This window comes from Mesocricetus auratus, unplaced genomic scaffold (assembly GCF_017639785.1).
Source record: "Mesocricetus auratus isolate SY011 unplaced genomic scaffold, BCM_Maur_2.0 Super-Scaffold_100015, whole genome shotgun sequence".
NCBI lineage: Eukaryota > Metazoa > Chordata > Mammalia > Rodentia > Cricetidae > Mesocricetus > Mesocricetus auratus.
Window position 1 is genome coordinate 27925247 of NW_024429198.1, and position 15308 is coordinate 27940554.

Genomic DNA, 15308 nt, shown 5'->3' on the forward strand with positions numbered 1-15308 from the left:
AGCCGCGGGCTTGACTGAGCCGTGCCACCCCCGCCGCCGGGTTCCTGCGGTGACACACGCGCGGCCGCTGGGGGGGGAGACAGCAGTGCGTGCCCGCACCGTTTGCTCTGGGCTGCGTGAGAGCTGCCTGAGCCGGGGAGCCAGAGATGGGTTGGCCTGAGCAAGCCAAGAGGGTCTCAGAACCACTGCGTTCTTCTGTCCCTAATTCTGGATGCCGTGTCGGGGTCTCGGTCTCATATCCCATTTAACCTCCTTAGGACAACGTAGAGTGGAAGGGTGGAAATCTACCTCTTTATTAATCCTTCCAATCAGATGGACGAACCCTATGTTTCTACGCAACAGTTCTGGGAGGGTGGGAGCGAAGGAAGGCAGGAGGGACACTTTCTTAAGGACAGATGAAAGAATCCGATCCGAGAGCGGGATGAGAGGCCACGCCAGCCGCAAACCTAAAGCACAGCCTCCAAGTCACGACTTGAGTAAAAGCAAACCTTTAGCCAAACCACCTAGACCTCACTGGGCCTCTCCCCTCCTGCCTGCTGGCATCAGAGTCTCTGGCTTTCCGTGGCCAGCCTGTGAGCAGTGGCGGCTTTCCAAAATGCTACGGAGAAGCACATCAAATGTCTTCTCTGCCGCTGACCGGAGCCTAGGGTGAGAAGGGACCTTCTGAACAGGACCTCCCTCGCCCCCAGCGCCGTCCGCGAGGGACTTCCCCAGTGCTCGCATAAGGGAGGTATCCGCCTTCCACCTGCAGATTCCCAGCCCTCCCTGCGTGGAAACTCACACTTAAAATCTGGTGAAAATTCCAACTAAAAGGTATGTATGTCAGATTAGTTCAAACCGTGAAGCGTCCGGTGTGTTGGGTGTGTAGCCCAAATGCGAAGGCGAAACCAATCCTTCAAGTACAGAGAATATCCCAATCCCACCCTAACTGGCGTGGGGTTTGTGGATGCCGAGGAGCGGGAGCCGCTCGCTCGGTTCTTGTTCCTTCTGGATGCCAGCATGTTGCCTTTCTGCTTCCAACATCTTTTACCAGCTTTTGAATTTTCAGCGTGGAAAATAACTGGTGAGGTCACTGTGAAGGCATAGAGCGGAAGGGTTTTGGAATTCGGAATTGGGGATAGATATGTAACGGGAGAGCCAGCCTAACTGGCATAGAGGAGCAGAAGGTTCATGGACACCTGGTATTGCCTTAGGAGAGGGGGTTCCCCAGAGGCCCTGGCAGTCCTTTGGCTTTCAGCAGGAACCACACAGTGTTTTGGACTAAGAACAACTCAGTCTATTGGTTAAATCAGAGCAAAGCTGACCCAAGGTCTCTTTGTCCTAATCTCCTGATTGCTTTGTTTATGAGTTCATTCTATACCATTCTCTTATTTTTATCATTTTGCATCACCACCACCCCTGTCATTGTCCTTGTCCTCATCCTCATCCTCATCCTCATCATCACTAAGGAAGAGCAAGAGGGTAGAAATATCTGCCTGCAGCTTCCTGAGAGCGACTTCCCTTAAGCATGCACGCTGCATAAAATGATGAAAAGCTGGAGGGAAAGAGACTGGCCAGGGGCGTCAGTATCGACTGCTTTTCTCATTGTTCTGACAAAACAATGGCAAAAGCAACTTAAGGAAGGTGTGCTGGCTAGTTTTATGTCAACTTGACACGTACTAGAGTATTCCCCAAGGGGGAGCCTCAACTCAGAAAAAATGTCTCTGTAAGATATGGCTCCAGGCAAGTCCTAGGGCATTTTCTTAGTGATTGATGAGGGAGGACGGATGCAGCTCACTGTGGGTGGGGGTCATCTCTGGGGTGACAGTCCCGGGTTCTGTAAGAAAGCAGATTGAGCAAGCCATGAGGAGCAAGCCAGTAAGCAGCACCCTTCCATGGCCTCTGCATCAGCTCCTGCCTCCAGGTTCCTGCCCTGCATGAGTCCCTGTCCTCACTGCTTTTTGATGATGAACTGTTAAACGGAAATGCAAATGAAATAAACCCTTTCTTTCCTAACTTGCTTTTGATCATGGTGTTTCATCGCAGTAATAGTAATCCTAACTAAGAAGAAAAAAATTGTTTTAGCCCACAGTTTTCAGGCACAGTCAATCATGGTGAGGAAGGCATGGGGGTGGGAGCCAGAGGCAGGTTGGTCACATTGTATCTACAGCCAGGGAGCAGAGTCAAATTCATCTTGCTTTCTGCCATCCTCCATAGTTACTAAGTCAGGGACCCAGGTTCACCGCACAATGCCAGCCACATTCAGGATAGCTCCTCCTCGCTCAGGGAAACTTTTCTGGAAATGCCCTTATCGACATGCCCAGAACTATTATTCCATGGTGATTGTAAATCACACCAAGTTGATAATCAATATTAATTATCACAGTCTGTGCCTTATGTAATTGTGCCCGCAGAAGCCCTCCCAAGTTTTCTGAGACACATTTTATTGACAAAGAAACTGAGTTCTAAAGAGACCCAGCTGCTGGCTCCACACTGCCATATACTAAGAGGGATGGTCTATGCTGGGACGCGTGTCATGGTGACCCTATACTACTCCAGGTCCAAGCCCCCAGGCTTGCTGTTGACCAACTGGCCTGAGACTGATTTGCTGTGCCTTACACCCAGCAGAGGAGATGAGCTGAATGCAATTGCCATGGTCTCTAAACCAGAGAACTTGGGCAGAGATGCGTCCATCCCCCTGGAACAGGATTGCCATTGGAAATCCCAGACAGCAACTGATTTGCACCTGCTTCTGAGAGCACTTATTCTCTATGGTAGTTGTTTGATGTGGATATGGTGTATCCCCCCAAGGGTTCACGTGTTGTAATCCTTAAACTAGGAGAGATGGGCTTAGTGGGACATTATTATTGTTCTTTGGCTTCATCTGTAAATACTCCCACTGGAAGGCCATCCACCATGATATGACACAGGCAGTTAGGGCCCTTGAAAGAACTTGTGCCATGCTGTTTTGATTTTGAACTTGCTGAAATGATGTGCCAAAACAACTTCTTTTCTTTGCAAGTGACCCAGGAGTTTCATTGTAGCAACAGAGGCAGAGTGATACAGCATTTACGTAATGAATGTGTCTGTTGTAGACACGGTCAGAGAGTGAAATGATCAGGATTGATGCTGATTCTGGACAAGAGGTTTAATCAAGACTGGCTGGCACCAGGGTTAAGTGTGTCACCCGCATAACCTACAGAATCCAGGACCACCAACTCTATAAAAGTCTAAAGCCAGGGCTGGGGAGATGGCTCAGTAGTTAAGAGCACATACTGCTCTTCCAGAGGACCTGAGTTTGATTCCCAGCAACCACATGGTGGCTCATAAACATCTGTAACTCCAACTCCAGAGTTTCTGATGCCCTCTTCTGGCCTCCACAAGTGCGCATGCATGCACACACATAATTAAAAATAAAATAAAATCTTTAAATCAAAATCTAAAGCCAAATTTTATTTAAATGTTAGTTAAAAATAAAAAAATAACCCATATTTGTAAGTGTAGATGTTTAAGAGAGTCACACACATTCCAACTGGGGACTCACCATGTAGTAGTGTCATAATAGTTACACAGATTATGTAGGGGTTGGGAGTATTTATAGTTCATATAAAACCTTTAAGTGAGCTGGCAGAGTGAAGGGTGATGTCTATAGTGTTGCACAGTAGCTACAATGACACACTTGATACACTGAGAAGAAAGGACCAGAGAGGGCATTGTGAATGGTAGTTACTGTGTTAGAGCAGGTAGATGCTGCTGCCTGTCTTTGTTCTCTCCAGCCAATGGATGTAAGCTGCAGGATGCTGGCCATGGTAGGCAAGCTTCAAGGGGGCGGGACTATGGGGCTGCTCACTGCCTCACTTTGAATCTGGTAGATTCCAGAAAGTTATACCTTACAGGAAGAATGAAGACATCAATTCCATCCAAATATGTGTTGAGACACATTTCATTACAATCGCTCCCCATTTGCTTGATTCTCAACCATTGGGAAAGGTTATTCTAAACTCACAGTGAAGATGAATGGACGTTAAAAACATCCTATTAATGATTAAGTTTACAACTTTAGAATAGCTGGCTGGAATGCATCTCGTTGAACATGGTAACATCAAAGGAGAATTATGGGTCTCATCATGACAGCTAGAGGAAGGGGCGGCGAGGGAATCCACAGTCAGAGCACAGGACAACTGATAGTGAAATCATGAATGGGAGGGAACCAAGATGGTCACCACATAGGCAGAGCACTGAGAATGAGCCGCACCTGCCGATGGCTTCCCCCATGAGCCTTCAATCAACGGTCCTAGATGTCAACTCTCTAGGTGAAGTTTTTACAAAGACAGAACAGGGTTTGTGAATTTATTTTTTGCCTTGTACAGGGATGGCCTCCAAGAGCTAGATATAGTGGTACATGTCTATGATCTTAGTACTTGAGAGGCTGAGGCAGGGGGATGGTGAGTTCCTAGTCAGCCTGAACTACAAACCAAGACAATTTCAGTGAGTGAGCAGACAAATAAATAATAAAAATGACTGCCCCCCCCAGTGTTTTGGGTTATTTCCTTTACGAACTCCAATCTCAAGATCAGTAAGACATGAAAAGTAATTGTGTCAAGAAATACCTGCCCTAAATTCGCACGTGCTGTTTGTCCTCATGGACACATATTAAGGTCACTGTGGACGTTGACATGAATGCTTCTTTTTATGCATCTGTGCTATTACATGGTCACAGGACCAATTCACCATCTCATCAGCCAAGTTTGCGTTTAGTTGGCATGAACTACACCGTAAGCACCACCCCACGTACTTTGTGAACAGCCCCTGCTTAGTTCCCACAGCAACGATACTGTGTAGGCACTGTGCCCACCCCAGTTTTAAAGGCAGGTGAACTAAAAGCAAAGAGGTCGAGCTGTCCCAGGGGGAAGCCAGGATTTAACTCCCCAGCTTTGGCTCTGGGTGGTGCTTGTACCCGCATCTCCATGAGCCCCTGCATGCCATCACTGTGGGGCTGATGGGAGGAAAGCTCTGCTTTCCCAGAACGAGCTCTCCGCAGAGGGAATCTCTGTCATTTTCTAGCTACATCAAAGACCCTGGAAACCCCAGGGAATGTGACATAATCACTCTGCATTTGCTCAAAACAGGGTGGACACATACTCACTTTTGCTGGTATTCTTGAATTGAAAGACCAGCCCTTCACTTCCCAGCACAGATGTCAGAGATCAGAAAAGTCCATGTCCTGCCTGGAATACATACAGGTCATGGGAGGGAGAGCTGACTCCCCAAGACCTGAAAGTTTCTCCGAATCTGGGTTGTGGCATCACCTTCTGCACTATGTTTTGGGACCATTTACTATGAAACAGCGGGTAAATTATACGGTGTCTGTATAGATATAACCACTCCTTCCCAAAGCTAGGCACTCGCTTGCCCAGATCACTTTGCAGATGGGCACAGACATGTGATCTGGTTTGGGCCAATCTGATTCCTACAGTGAAGCTTCAGGGTGAAGAGACAAGTCCAAAAGGTGTGATTGTGGAGGGTCACCTGCTTCTGGAGGTATTAGCATTGAGAGTCCTCACAGGGCTTTGAAACTCAGGGATGATGGTTCTGGCATCGTCCCAAGATCAGCCTGGGTTACATTGTAGGCTTCATAGTTTACAGTTAGATATTTATGACCCTATTGTAGATTTTTTTGCAGGGGGATACAGTGTCTTACTGTGCAGCTCCTGGCTGGCCTGGCACTCAGAGACCTGCCTGCTTCTGGCTCCTAAGTGCTGGGATTAAAGGTATGTGCCACCACACCCAGCTGGATTATACTTTCTTAAGGTGGTTTCTGTGTGTTCCTTTCTGATCGCAATGGGCTGAGATGACCCCCATTGCTTATGACCAAGGGCTGATTTTACGCCTCCTGCGTGCATTAGATTGTCCCTGCTCAGAATAGTGTTGGCACACAGTGCTCATTCACACCTGCCTGGTGCTATGTGCCGCTCATTCTCCCCTAATCCGTGGGCTCTCATGGCCTTTCCCCTCTCAAAGCCTCCGTCTCTGTGATCACGTGTTTGCTGCTTTCCACCCAAGCCTAACTCGGGAAGGGGACTATTTATCACCTCACCAGTTTGGACCAGTTAGGGGAAGTTGCAACAGAAGACTGAGAGGGAGGCTTTCAGGAGAGTGCATTCTGGGAGAATCACTAGCAGGACTTGGACTTAAGTAACTACGCAGAATCTAGAAGAAAATTTGGTTAACACAAGTAATATGGATTTTAGATAACACACAACTCCCTAGCAGAATTCATACTTTTCAATAACCTGTCTCATGTTCAGTAGAGCATGCCAGGATGCTTTAACTAGAGTCAATGGAAAAAGTTTGTTTCTCTCCCATGTAATAAGAAAGGGTAGTTAACACTTTTTCCGTAGCAACTCCAGTCACTGGCCATTTATACAGCACCTGTGGTGGACCCCACTTCCTTCCAGCTACAGAGTGGCCTGGGGAAGGACAGCGTATGTCCAGATAAGTTCTCACTAGAAATAAGCGGGGGCCAATGAGCATAGGGTGGACTTAAATGTTTTTTTTTTGTTTTTTGTTTTTAGTTTTTGAGATTACATCATTTCCCCCTCCCCTTTCCTACCTACAAACCCTTCCATATAGTTCTCCCTACTCTGTCTCAAATTCATGGCCTCTTTTTTATTGATTGCTGTTACACACATATATCTATATGCGTATGTATTATTAAATGCATAAATATAACCTTCTCAATCTGTATAATGTTACTTGGACGTATGTTTTCAGGGTTGAGCATTTTGGTGTTGGATAACTACTTGGTGTGTTCTTCCCTTTTTCCAGGGAGAAAAAAACCTAAAGCATAGGTTTCCAACCACACACAACTGTTCTCTTTGTTAGCCTTTCCTCTCACCTATGGTAGAACAGTTCTCCCTACTGCCCTTGGTTGGGACACAGGTTCCTGCAAGGATTGATTGACACTGCCCTGTGATTTCTTGAGGATGTAATCTTCCTCTACTTGAGGCACACACAGCATTGGTGCCCTGGTGTTTTGGTGGATACTGGTTTGACAATAGAGAACAGGTAAACCCTTCTCAAGGGTAGAGTCAGCACTGGATGCTGTATTTCTCTTACTGGGCCATCTTTGCCTATGTACATCAGATAGAGAGGGTACTGGTAGGCCAAAGAAAGAATTCTCTCTAAGTCTAGCTTGGTGAGACAGTAAGTTTAATTGTTACTTCTGGGAGCATGGGTGAACTGAGTTGGAATGTCACCAAAAACCCCATTCCTGCTGGGGTGGTCACTCATGAACGCTGCACCATTGGAATCTCTGTGAAACTCACAGGTGGCACCCACCCAGGAGCCTTCTCTTCCACAGGTGCTCACTACTGTCACTTTAGGACAGCGTGGTGAGTCTTGTGAGCTTTGTGAGTCACCTCCCTCTCTCCAGGAGGGCATGCTGCAGTCCAGAGGAAATAGATACACAGCCCTGCATCTTCAGACAGGAGACTCTTCCTGCCAGGTCAGAAGGGAAGGACTTGTGTGTTAATGGTGGCCAGGAGTGTGAGGATGTTGGTTCTCAAAGTCCAAGCCATCCCAGTTGTCTGAAGATGGAGGTTTCTGTTCTGTCAGGTCCCACAGCCGATTTGCCCCAAATAAACACACAGATGGTATATTAATTATAAAATTGTTGGCCAATGGCTAGGGCTTCTTACTGGCTAGCTAGAAATTATTAACCAATTTCTGTTAATCTAAGTATTTCCACATGGTCTTTTCTTACTGGAGTAGGGTCAGACCTGTTACTCCTTCCTCAGCTGCATGGTGTCTCTTGGCAGTGCCTCTCTGACTTCCTACCCGCAGGCTTCTCCTGGTCTGGTAGCTCCACCTCTCCTTCCTGCCTGGCTACCCACAAATCAGTGTTTTATTCATCAACCAATAAGAGAAACATAGATACAGAAGGACATCCCCTATCAGGTATTTTCCTTATTCCCAGGCTACAATCTAACTCTTTGATGACAGGCGTGGCAAGATTGAGACTTTAAAGTACTTTATAGAGTCTGAAACCTCAAGACTCAGATCCTTGAGGCTGGTTTTCAACAAGGTCAAGACTATAGTTCTTTGAGTTATGTTCATTTCTTAGGGACATTCCAGGATATCCCTCTGTGCTTATTCTCTTCTCCCTGCCTCTTACTCTCTCTGTCTCTCTGTCTGTCTGTCTCCTATATAAACAGTTGCAAATCCTCTCACTGTTTCACAAGTAGTGCAACCTCCTCTTTCTCGTAGTTGGTATCACTCTTTCCACAGCACTCAAGGACAGAGTTTTTCTTTTGTTCAAGCCTTTACCTGGGGCCACCACAGTCTGTTTTTTTTGTGGGGTTTTTGAGGCAGCTGCTTTTCTCTAACTACTGCCCTTTCTGAGTGGCACTGACACAGTGACCAGGATCAGGTTCAAAGTTGATTAGTCTGTGTTTGGATACATTCCTTACAGGAAGCCCTGAGTTGGTTACACTGTGTATTCCAATAGAAGAGTTTAACCCAGATAATTGGACATAAAATGCTGGGGTGTTCAAGGACCTAAGAAAGAATGAACATGTTGAAGAAGCAGGTAGAAGGGGCTGCAATCCTGAGAAATTTGCTGACACGCTTTCATGGTGCAAGCTCACACCTAGGTCATGACCATGGAGTTGCCCTGGAGCACCGCATGGTTGATGGGTTCCTTTCATGGTCACTGTGGCATCTGTTAGGAGCATCACAGCTCCACTGTTCATTTGTGACCTTGGGATGTCTATTGGTCAGGTTCTCGCATAGGTGGGTCTGTAGGCTCGGGAGGACCCAGTACCTATGTGGCTCCCTCAGCTGTTTGTTGTGGGCTGAGCTTAGTTTTTGAGCAGGGAAGAAGGATCTGAGAAGATTTTGCCATTATGGGATGCAGGTTCTCTGTGCCAGTTGAGTGATGAGTCATACATTCTTTTCTGAGGAAGAAATGGCTTAATCCTAAAGAGACTTCCAGAAGAGTAGTCTCATTCCTCCTGCCCTTTTCATCTTTGCTTCAGGCAAAGACAGTTGCTCTCCGGTTGTGTGGAAGTGCGAGATGACAGCTGACATTGTGTCAAGATAGTGTCTCTATTCCATGTCACCTTCAATGCTAGGTCTAAATATAGGTTCTAGCATAGTATTCTGAGAAAAGAAAGTTGATTCGACTTCCCAGTAGCTGAGGGTGGTGGGTAAAATCCCCTAATTAGTTGAAACAAGGAATGTGTATCCCAGTTATATTACATACTCTCAGAGCATTGGGATGGAATAGATGCTTTTGGTGTTTATTTTGCTGTCATTACGTCTGCTGCTACAGTGTCAGTTTTGAAAAATACAATAGAGAATAAACTCTCTGACTCTGGTAGCAGTTTGGTACTAGAATCTGATTTTAAAATTGTCTAAAATAAGAGCATTCATTTGCCTGCACTGGAAGGCACAGAGTTTAACTGCATAACTCTGGGTTTTCAAAAATATGCACATATGTAATTTAGGAAATACCTCAATCAAGACATGAAGGATTTCCATCATCATTCTAGAAAGTTCTCCCATACAATATTCTAGTCAAGCCCATACTACCCCACCACCATAAGCAACCTGCTTTGGTTCCTATCACCATAAGTTTGTTTTACATTCTCTCTCTCTCTCTCTCTCTCTCTCTCTCTCTCTCTCTCTCTCTCTCTCTCTCTCCTCATCTATCTGTGCAAGTGACATGTGAATAGAATAACACAAAATGAGCTCTCACAATTCTAGCATCTATCAATCAATCTATAGTCTCAAGCTGAAGCTGGCTTCTCTTGTGTGTGGGATAGTCTGGTTTTTATGGCTGGAAAGGTTCCTTGGGTGCAGACACCAGAGAATGTTCTCCCATCTTGCTGTTGGAGGATGTTTGGCTTGCTTCTGGCTTCGGCTACTGTACATATGGCTCCTGAAATGATCCTGTTTTACTTTTCTTTATAGCTGGCAAAGCATGACCTAGCTGTGTCAAGGGGTAGTTATATATTTAACTTCATGGCAAAATTCCAGACACTCCTGAAGTGACTGTAGCATTTTACATTCCCATTAACATTAACTGCTAGAGAACATGAGAGAAGCTCACCTGTGAGCATGGGTCTCAGAGGAATCTCTGGAAGACTACAGCAGAAACAATAGATATTCCAGAGTGTTGGCAGCAGGAGCTCTCTGTTTGAATAAGAATAGTTCCCATGGGCTCATATGCTTGAATACTTAGTCCACAATTGGTGGGACTCCTTGGGGGAGGATTAGGAGGTGTGGTTTTGCTAGAGGAGGTGTGTCAGTGGAGGTGGGCTTTTGACATTTTAAAAGACCCTCTTATCATTGCCAGGCTACTCCCTGCCTTCAGGTCGGGGTTTGAAATGAGAGTTCTCCACTACTCCTGCCACCTGGCTTTTGCTTCACTACTGTGGATGCTAATCTTCTGGACCTGTGAACCCAGTTTCCTCGGTCACTGTGTATATTATCACTGCAAGAGAAAAGTAAGTAAGACAGATGATGATGTAAGTAGAGTAAAAACCAAACAAAAACAGGCTAAGAGGCTTCCTGTCAGGAATTCACATCCAGGAGAAAACATGGGTGCAGCTGCATGCCTCAGGATGAACTGGAAATTGGCCACCCACAGGAAAAAAATACCACTTTACTCCTTGTGGAAATGGTCCAGTTCTCAATCAGAACTGCCCCCCCCAAGTCAGTAAGTGAGCCCCCCCTAACAGTTAGCATCTCAGAAATCAAAACAGCACCAAACAGTTGAGAAAGAGGAACCACAACCCAAGGCCTGAAGAACAGTGCTAAACAGGAAGGTGGGAGGAAGATATGGAGAGAGAGGGCAGGAAAGGAGGGAGGGATGGAGAGAGAGAGAGAGAGAGAGAGAGAGAGAGAGAGAGAGAGAGAGAGAGAGAGAGAGAGAGAGAGAGAGGAGACTGGGAGAGTGAAGAAAAGGAAAGAATAGAGGGAGAGAGAATTTTTAAATACAATTTTATTTAAGTTAAAAATAATCGCATTTTACATACAAATCCCAGTTCCCTCTCCCTCCCATCCTCCCATGCCTCCCCATCCACTCCCCAGGGAGGGTGAGGTCTTCCATGGAAGATCATCAAAGTCTGTCACATCATTTGGGGCAGGACCTAGGCCCTCCCCCTTATATTTAGACTAAGAGAGTATCCCTCCATAGGGAATAATCTCCAAAAGCACATTTGTGCACTAAGGATAAATACTGGTTCCACTGCCAGAGGCCCCATACACTGCCCAGGCCCCCCAACTATCACTCAAGTTCAGGGTGCTTGGTTCTGACCTATCCTGGTTCCCCAGCTGTCAGACTGGGATCCATGAGCTTCCACTTGCTCAGGTTACCTATTTCTGTGGGTTTTCCCAGCATGGTCTTGACCCCTTTGCTCATCTCTCCGCAGAGGGAGAGAGAATTTTAGTATGTGGGAGGAATATCTTTCCATTCCTGACTGAGGGGCTTTGGCAGCTCAAGTTTTCTGGGAGAGGCAATCAGTTTTCTCTGTGGCTGTGACCCCTGATAGGCTGCCCATGCTTCTGTGGATGACCTAACATCCATGCATACCGTGACAGCACTGATTGGGATCACTGGGTCATGGAAAGAGAACATGGAATTGGGAGAAGGATGTGGCAGGAGGAGCTTGAAGGCAACTGGGAAATGTGTATGCTTAAAATACATTGTATACAGTATGAAACATTGTATGAAGTATGAAACACTGTATGCAGTATGAAACCTTGTATGCAGTATGAAACATTGTATGCAGTATGAAACCTTTTACAGTATGAAACATTGTATGCAGTATGAAACTTTGTATGCAGTATGAAACCTTGTATACAGTATGAAACATTGTATGCAGTATGAAACACTGTATGCAGTATGAAACCTTGTATGCAGTATGAAACATTGTATGCAGTATGAAACCTTTTACAGTATGAAACATTGTATGCAGTATGAAACTTTGTATGCAGTATGAAACCTTGTATACAGTATGAAACATTGTATGCAGTATGAAACCTTTTACAGTATGAAACATTGTATGCAGTATGAAACTTTGTATGCAGTATGAAACATTGTATGCAGTATGAAACACTGTATGCAGTATGAAACATTGTACAGTATGAAACATTATATACAGTATGAAACATTATATACAGTATGAAACTTTCAAACAAGGAACTAGAACCAGAGGTGTGAGAGAAGATTCCGTCTGCTGTGATATTTGCAGGAGCTGCTTTGTTGAGCTGTTGAATCCATTTTGGATGAAATTAACTAATTCAAGAACAAATACTCCAGTGGAAAGCCTGTGTCCTGGTCACACCCCAGCCTGTGGAACTCTCTTCAGACATTTCATCCCTGGAGCTTTCCATGAACAGTTCAGGCCACCAGACAGGCAGGTCAGCAACCTTCACCAAACCCTCACCTGACTGGCTTCTTGGACTATAAATGGACAGCATTGTGTATGCAACCTTCCTCGTGGCTCTCAGTGTGTCTCGACTCAGGAAGTCAGCTCAGGGGAATTCCCTCACTGATATGGGGGACATAACCCCACAGTCAGTTGTGTGGAGAAATCACCATTGAAAATGCCCTGTGAGGAAGAATAGGCAATAACTGCTATTTGCCAGCAGAGACCTCAAAGGTGCCATATCTTCCTTCAGTGTTTATGCTTCCCCAGAACTCCTAACACAGGACTGAGGGGAGGGTTTTAGGTGTCTGAGGGATGAGAACCTCGCCTCTTGGATGAACACACTGGCAGAGAGGAGAGCCCAGGACAGAATCCTTCCAAATGTACACGAACAGGCTGGAGAAAAATAAACCCAATTTTACCTCAACTTAGAGTGGATGTTAACTAGGAGTAAAAGTCAAGACATCTTAGTTTATCAAACACAGCAATGATTTCAATGAACACAACACAATAGAGGAACATTATATAGAACATGGCTGTCTCCTCCCATTTTGATTTACAATTTAGTCGTTACCTCAGCTCAAGAACAATTAAATAACTTGGTGTTGGCACAAAAATAGACAGGTAGGCTTATCGAATCAAACTGAAGATCCAGATATTATCCCATACACCTATGAACACCCAATTTTTGACAAAGAAGCTAAATTATACAATGGAAAAAAAGAAAGCATCTTCAACAAATGGTGCTGGCATAACTGGATGCTGACATGTAGAAGACTGCAGATAGGTCCATATCTATCACCATGCACAAAACGTAAGTCCAAATGGTTCAAAGATCTCAACATAAATCCAGCCACACTGAACCTCTTAAAAGAGAAAGTGGGAGGTACCCTGAACAAATTGGTACAGGAGATCACTTCATGAACATAACTCTAGTAGCACAGACACCGAGATCAACAATTAATAAATGGGACCTCCTGAAACAAAGAAGCTTCAGTAAGGCAAAGGATACAGTCAACAAGACAAAACGGCAGCCCACAGAATGGGAAAAGATGTTCACCAACCCGACATTTGACAGAGGGCTGATTTCCAAAATATACAAAGAACTCAAGAAGCTAGTCACCAAAATGCCAAATAATCCAAATAAAAAGTGGGGTACAGAACTAAATAGAGAATTCTCAATAGAGGAATCTAAAATGACTGAAAGACACTTAAGAAAGTGTTCAACATCCTTAACCATCAGGGAAATGCAAATCAAAAAACTCTGAGATACAATCTTATACATGTTAGAATGGCTAAAATAAAAACACAAATGAAAGTTTATGCTGGAGAGGATATGGAGAAAGGGGAACACTCCTCCACTGCTTGTGAGAGTGCTAACTCGTACAGTCACTTTGGAAATAAGTATGGTGGTTTCTCAGGAAAATGGGAATCAGTCTACCATAAGATTCAGCAATTACACTCTTAGGCATATAGCCAAAGGATGCACATACAACAAGGACATTTGTTCAGTTATGTTCATAGCAACATTATTTGTAATAGCCAGAACTTGGAAGCAACTTAGATGCCCCTCAACTGAAGAATGGATAAAGAAAATGTAGTACATTTACACAAAGGAGTATTGATCTGCAGTAAAAAAAATTAATGGAATCCTAAAATTCGCAGGCAAATGGATGGAAGAAACCATCCTGAGTGAGGTAACCCAGTCACAAAAAGACAAACATGGTATGTACACACTCATATATATATGGATATTAGACATAGAGCAAAGGATTAGCAGCCTACAATTCATACCTTCAGAGAAGCTAGGAAACATGGAGGACCCTAAGAGACACATCATGGTCCTCCAGAGAAGGGGAAAGGGACAAGAACTCCTGAGCAAATTGGGAGCACGTGATGGGGGGGGGGGAGATAGGAAAAGGAGAAGGGGAGAAGAGGAGGCAGGAGAACAAGGGGGATCAGGAAGACTGAGTCAGGGGAGGAATAGAGGAGAGCAAGAAAAGAGATACCTAATAGAGGGAGCCAGTGTAGGTTTAAAGAGAAATCTGGCACTAGGGAAATGTTCAGAGATCCACAAAGATGACCTCAACTAAGAATCTAGGCAGTAAAGAAAAGTCTGCCTTTGATGCCCTTCCTCTATAATGAGATTGATGACTGCCTTAATTGCCATTCTAGAGCCTTCATCCAGTGGCTGATGGAAGCAGAAGCAGACACCCACAGCTAAGCACTGAGCCGTACTCATGGAATCCAGTCGTAGAGAGGGAGGAGGGATGAACATAGAAGTCAAGGCCATACTGGAGAAACCAACAGAAACAGCTGACCTGACCTAGTGAGAGCACACAGACCCCAGTTGTAAAGCTGGGGAACCAACATTGGACCGGACCAAGGCCTCTGAATGTGAGTGTCAGCTACGAGTCCTGGAAAATCTATGGTACCTCTGACAGTGGAACCAGTACTTATCCCTAGTGTACAATGGACTTTGGGAGCCCATTCCCTATGGAGGGATATTATTTCAGCCCAGATACATGGAGGAGGGTCAAGGCCCTCCCTCAAATGATGTGACAGACTTTAAGATCCTATCCTTGGAGAGTGATTGGGATGTGGGTTGGGTGGGGTCTGTGGAGAACATGGAAAGAGGGAACAGGGGGATTTATATGTAAAATATGATTGTTTCTAAGGAAAAAAGGAATAAAATAAAAAAGAACAATTAAATGGTAGAGAGGCTACCTTAAATGCCCTTCCCCTATAATGAGATTCATGACTACCTTATATGTCATCCTAGAGCCTTCATCAAGTAGCTGATGGAAGCAGAAGCAGAGATCCACAGCTAAGCATGGAGCTGAACTCCTGGAATCCAGTTGTAGAGAGGGAGGAGGGATGAGTAAAGGGGTC

General features: G+C 45.1%; 1 long non-coding RNA gene across 1 annotated transcript; it reads left to right on the plus strand.

The window, feature by feature from the left end:
* The first annotated feature begins 26 nt into the window (after nt 1-26).
* LOC121144315 lies at nt 27-14650 on the plus strand. Its single transcript, XR_005881642.1, has 4 exons — nt 27-813; nt 10340-10490; nt 12240-12408; nt 14592-14650. It is a non-coding gene; the product is annotated as an uncharacterized LOC121144315 (long non-coding RNA).
* The last annotated feature ends 658 nt before the right edge of the window (nt 14651-15308 follow it).